General features: G+C 35.3%; 1 long non-coding RNA gene across 1 annotated transcript in view; it reads left to right on the top strand.

Moving 5' to 3' along the window:
• LOC114487305 (uncharacterized) overlaps nucleotides 1-6,000 on the top strand; it is a 410,173-nt gene that overhangs the window by 333,289 nt on the left and 70,884 nt on the right. The window lies entirely within an intron of this gene.

The following is a 6,000-nucleotide window of genomic DNA, read 5'->3' on the forward strand; positions in this document are numbered from 1 at the left end:
TAAAAGTTTTACTTCTTTTCCAATCTGGATGCCTTTTATTTCCTTCTGTTGCCTGACTTCACTGGATCGAATTTTTAGTACAGTATTGGATAAAAGTGACAAAAGTTCTGAATAACACTGAGAGCTCTTTCAGTGATCTCATCAACCTAGCTTTTATAAAGTCTCCCGGTTCCTACTTTCTAAGTATTCATTCTAAGGCCCAGGTTCTGTATTTGTCAATAGGTGAACATAATAGCTCTCATTAAGTGCCTGCTTCTGTGCCAGGTTTTGGTTAGGCAACCTATGCATATTATGCCATGTCATCTTCGAAACAGCTATATAGGGGGACAGCTTACACTGTGCCTACCACCGAGCATGGTGCCTAAAGCCTCTTCATTACTCTTCAAATATTCACTTAAGAGATGAATGAATATTTGTGTTACTATCTCTATTTCCCAAATGAGAAAATAAGTCACTACAGAGGTTAAGTATTAACAGACTCAATAGCAGTGATGGAACCAGGATTTAGATGAAATCTCTGAATTCAAAATTTGTAATGGAAGACCTTTCCTCAGTTTCCATCATCATCACCTGTATGACTCTGTGGTTGAGTCATCTGTTGCCCATAGCCCCATGCTCTCAATGATGGCATCAGAACTCTATAAGGATAATATGGGAGTCACTGTTTGCACCCATCTCTTTTAGCTGGGGGTTGTGCCCATATTGCAACGAACAAGTTGAAGTTAAAGAAAGGTTTTACATCAGATGAGTGTATATTTGTATGAATATGCTTAGATTTTTATTTATCCTTTAAGAGGCTAGATAAATATTCCTTGAAGGTTACTCAGTTACCATTAGAAGGCTTGAAAAGGTGCAAGAGAGTGAAAATCTGTGACTCTACCCCTACTTCAATCAATGCAACATTTATATCTATAGTATATATTGAAATGATACTTCAGGTTTTACTTTGAAGGTGATAGATGGATAGAGATAGGTAGACAAGTAGATAGATGATACATAGGTAGGTAGATAACCGAAACAATAAAACCTTTACCAAAATTCTGCCTTAAATAAAACCCCAGATTTCGATTTTCAGAAATTCTTCAAAATGAAATGTAGAAATCTGTCATTCTACAGCTGACTCAGTAGAAATAAAACCAGCATTGTGTGCAATTACTTGTCAATTGAACGCCTCTTTCTAAAAAATCTTTGTAACAAACCCTACCCAACCCCTCAGCCTACCCTGGCCCAGTCCACAAGGAATAGCTTTCACTTGTCGTCACCACAGGAAGGCAAGTGAGAAACTATGCTGAGAAAGCACTGTCCCTGCCCTTCCTCCAAGGGCATGACTACCTTAAATAAATTGCCCCATGCTTGATACACACTTGTCAACCATATCTTTAAGCTTCTGAAGGACTGTCAACAAATGCATGAATTGAGGTCAGGTTTACACATCTGCTGTCAACAGTCAGCAAATTGTTGAGACTGAATTTTTATTGCTAGTTATTAAATCATTAAGTGTCAAAGGTTTATTCATCCAAACTGTGTTCAGTACAATTCAATTTTATTTTTCCAAGGATGAATAAAATGTCTGGAAACCACAAGATCTTACAAAGCTAACAAATTATCACTCTTCTGAAAGGAACTCACAGCAGAGGCATGATTTATAACTTTAAGAATAATTATTTGTTTACAGACACCAAACTTCTTTGCTAACTAATACATACTTACTGACTTTACATTAACTTAATGACCCCATGTCCATCAATGAGGAAACAGAGGTAAACTGAAATTTACCGTGTCTTATGGTAAGGTATATAAGTTAAATTGCTTTCAGCTGCAAATTGCAGAAAACCACACCTCTAATTACCTTAAATAATAAGGAAATATATTCTTCCTCATGAGAAGAAATCCAGAATACAGTGTATACATTATCTCACTCATCATACAGTCTTTCTCAGCTGGATCTCCAGAGAATTTAGCCCTAATGCCCTAAGTCATCTACTAAGTATAATGAATCGACTTTTCTTCTATGCATCTAGAATGGTACTATTAGAACCACCCTTGAGAGAATTAAGAAAATAGCCACCTATATCATTTTCTTTGATCAGTGGTTCCAAAGAAGAACCCCAGTTGAGGAAAGCTGACAACTTCAGGGGGAAAAAGAATTTTTTCCTTGACCCTTTTTTAGGAGTAAGAAAACAAGAAGCCCCTGAACATTTTTCTCCACATGTTATTTGTCCAGTGGTAAATCCATTAAGTTCAAAATATTTTTGCCTAATGAGCTTTCACAGAGAATCAAACATCTCTTGCATCTTGCAGTTCTTAAATCCTCAGTTGCCAATAATTGTCTCAGAATGGTATCGATTATAAAACAAGTGCTATGATATAAAAATGTGCCACAACTATTATTTCTGATTCTATAAGGAAGAAACATGCATCTGAATACAAACTCTAGTGCTCCATTAAAAGATGATACCATTTGTGGATATTTTAGAATACTTCTTCTGATAGGTAGCTGTTTTGCAGCTGCATATCACATAAGCCACAAGAACTTCAATATATTGAAAGATTTAAGCAGAACCTAAAAAAAAAATTCCTGAATTTGTCATTAAGAGTCATCTCTAAAAGTTGGCAACAGTGACTCAATTGCATATAATTTAGTAAACCATAGGAGTATATTACTACAGATTCATATTTGAGAACATATTTGATAACCATGTATTTCACAGTTATTTATATATATATATATGAATATCTAAATATATCCATCTCTCCACTTATTTATCTGACAACACCTCAAATGAATTAAGGTGCAGATAAGCTAACCCCCTCTCCCAAGTTTAAAGAGAAGAGGATTTACTGCAAAATATCATCTGACTTACCGGATGCTTTGCAGAATTAAAGAGAAAGACTTGGGCTAAAGTAGAGCCAGACCAGTTCATAGATTCTTTTATTATCCGAGAGCCACTTATTGAATTGGGAAATTACTACTACTAATGCCAGCTTCAGAATAGGCAAAGTGGTATATATGTGTGGATTTTCTTAATACTACATTCTTTTGCCTGCCTTAATGTTTAGACATTAAGGCATAGTCCCATTCCTTTATTCCTCAGCTGTAACGGCTGTAAATCAAAAGATGAGCTAGTCCCAGTTTTTTCCTTTAAATTCCTTAAATTCATTATCTCCTAATATAGCCCATTCTGGAATCAAATTCAGAATGAGGTTATATGGATTTCTCTCCCTCAAGATCAATTTGTACCTAAACATTTTCCAGTTTTTTGTTTTGTTTTGTTTTGTTTTGCCGTACGCGGGCCTCTCACTGTTGTGGCCTCTCCCGTTGCGGAGCACGGGCTCCTCCGGACGCGCAGGCTCAGCGGCCACGGCTCACGGGCCCAGCCGCTCCGCGGAATGTGGGGTCTTCCCGGACCGGGGCACGAACCCGTGTCGCCTGCATCGGCAGGCGGACTCTCAACCACTGCGCCACCAGGGAAGCCCTCCAGTTTTTCTTTCAACACTTAGTGACTTTTCTCTTAGAGACATGAAATTTCTTGTTGTATCTTTTCATAATTCTTATTATCTCCCCCTCCTCCCTTCCTGTTTGACAGAAAAATATTGCAGAGTTACAGTGTCAGGTGAAGGAAGAAAAATGACAATGTTTACTTTGCAGAACTCTTCACAATTCTTAATTTCCTTGGCTTATATAAACATGACAATAGGAAAAAGTTAATAAACTAAAGGATTTTCCTCTGTACCAAGAGCATGGCACTTTAATAGTGTTTCTATTTAGAAGGCAGCAATCCTATAGTATCTTAAAGATAAGTAAGTAAAAGTATTTCCAACTTCCAAAGCTATTTCCCATTGCTCATGATTGGGCTGTGGATTGCAAGACACTTAAAAATAGCACTTTATTTAACAACTAAGGTTGTTCTTAGAAATACACATATTTTATTGCCTGTCTTCTGAAAACTTGGGATAATGCAACAACACTTATCAAATAATAAGCTTTTTAGAGAGACATATAAAAGGATTCTATCCTGGCTGAGAAATCTGCTACTGCTGATTGTGGGCAAATCTTGGTTTAGAGATGCCACGATAGCTAAAGTGTTATGTTGACATACCCTTGGAGACTTACACAGTTTAGGGTTAGCTAACTCCAGAGAACGGGGGGATTAGTAGATATTCTAAAATGTAGCCAGTATTGATACTGCTCTAAGGGTTAAAATTGCTTTACAGCAGCAATGTAGGAAGTCTACTGGATTTATTGACTAGATAACAAGTAACTTGTCTTATCATCTCTGTGCAACTGAACACTTTTGGTATGTCTGACTAGCCTTGAAATATCTGCCATTAAATACTTAACCCAGTTTTGTGCTATTTTGTATTGAATTTGTACTTTGATATATATGGATCAGGGGTTATAGAAGAAAAAAGTAGGCTTTTGTTCATGTCATAGATAAGCACAAACAGCAGAGGTTCTCTCTGGATACATCAGGGTTTAGAAAATATGTTTCTCAAATACCCTTCTTTTAAAATAGACCAAAAGATCATTAAAATTTAATAATTCAAGATTGGAGATAATAGAGTATCAAGGTAATGATATTAAGTGTTAGAAGCTGAAGCGCATATCACCTAAATAATAATTGTAAATTTGGTGACAGTACAGAAAGCGAATACCCAGATTTACTCTTGAGAGTACACACACACACACACACCCCCCCCCCAATAATCTAGGTTTACAGCTGCAAAAATATTAACAAAAACTCAGGAGTTAATCAACTAAATTTTTCTTATAATTAATAACTTAAAATTAGGTTATTGGAACAACATAAAAAAAACAAAATCAGTAGTTTCTTCATGTAGATACACAACTCAGTTTGAAGGTGATCTGGGATATACTCTATTCATACTGATAATAAAAATATCCAGCCCAACAAGAATGTTCAAAGCACACATAAGAACATAAGAAAACTTTAATAAGAAATTGTAAAATGAAAGAAAGGAAAGTCATCTTCTGTCCCTAGATGGAATATTGGGTTTTATGGATGTCCATTCTTTTTATAATTTTTATTCACCAGGAATAATAAACATGACAACTAGTTTGAAAAAATATACATAGTTAAAATCCTGACTCATTTTATATGCCACAATTAATTCTAAATTAATATAAAATTAAATATAAAGAGAGAAACTCTGAAGGAATCATAAAAAGAAATAAGTTCATAGGTACCTGATCTTGAGGTACATGAGGGCTTATGTGTAAAAAAATAAACAAATAAAATGGCACCCAAAGAGTCAGTAAACAACAGTAAGATAAAGAAAAGAATAATAATGAAATTGAAATATTTTATCACAAAAATTATGTTCATCAACATATCTTACAGACAAAATCTACAAGCAAAAAACCTGGGAAAATGTTTGGAACAAATATTAAGCTTAATAACTTAATATTTTATATATCCTTAGAACTAAATGTTAAAAGTTTCTTGGATCACAATGGGGAAAAGAAATGAACAAATTTTAAAATATCCAAAATACTTATGAAGACAAATTTAATCCCCCACAAAAAGTATAAAAATTTTAAAGATACCATTCTTTGCCTGTCATATTAGTAGAGATTAAAAACACCTGGTGGGGTGAACATGTGAGCAAATAAAGACTCTTGTAAATCATCTAAATAAGTCGAAAATAGTTTATTTGGGGGCAAATTGGCAGAGTTCATATAAAGCCTTAAGCTTTTTTAGAATTGCCCTAGAAATTCCACTGGAAAAAAATGTGCACTGACAAATAATCAGAAATATATAGATATATGTTTGATTATTACCTGAAAAGCAAGCAAAAATCTAAATGCCCAAGAAGAAAACAATAGTTAAATAAATTGTGAAATATCATAAAATGTAATATACTCCTGGTTTTAAGAATCATGGAACACATGCCGCGGAGCGGCTGGGCCCGTGAGCCATGGCCGCTGAGCCTGCGCGTCCGGAGCCTGTGCTCCGCGACGGGAGAGGCCACAACAGT

This window comes from Physeter macrocephalus, chromosome 12 (genome assembly GCF_002837175.3).
Source record: "Physeter macrocephalus isolate SW-GA chromosome 12, ASM283717v5, whole genome shotgun sequence".
Taxonomy (NCBI): domain Eukaryota; kingdom Metazoa; phylum Chordata; class Mammalia; order Artiodactyla; family Physeteridae; genus Physeter; species Physeter macrocephalus.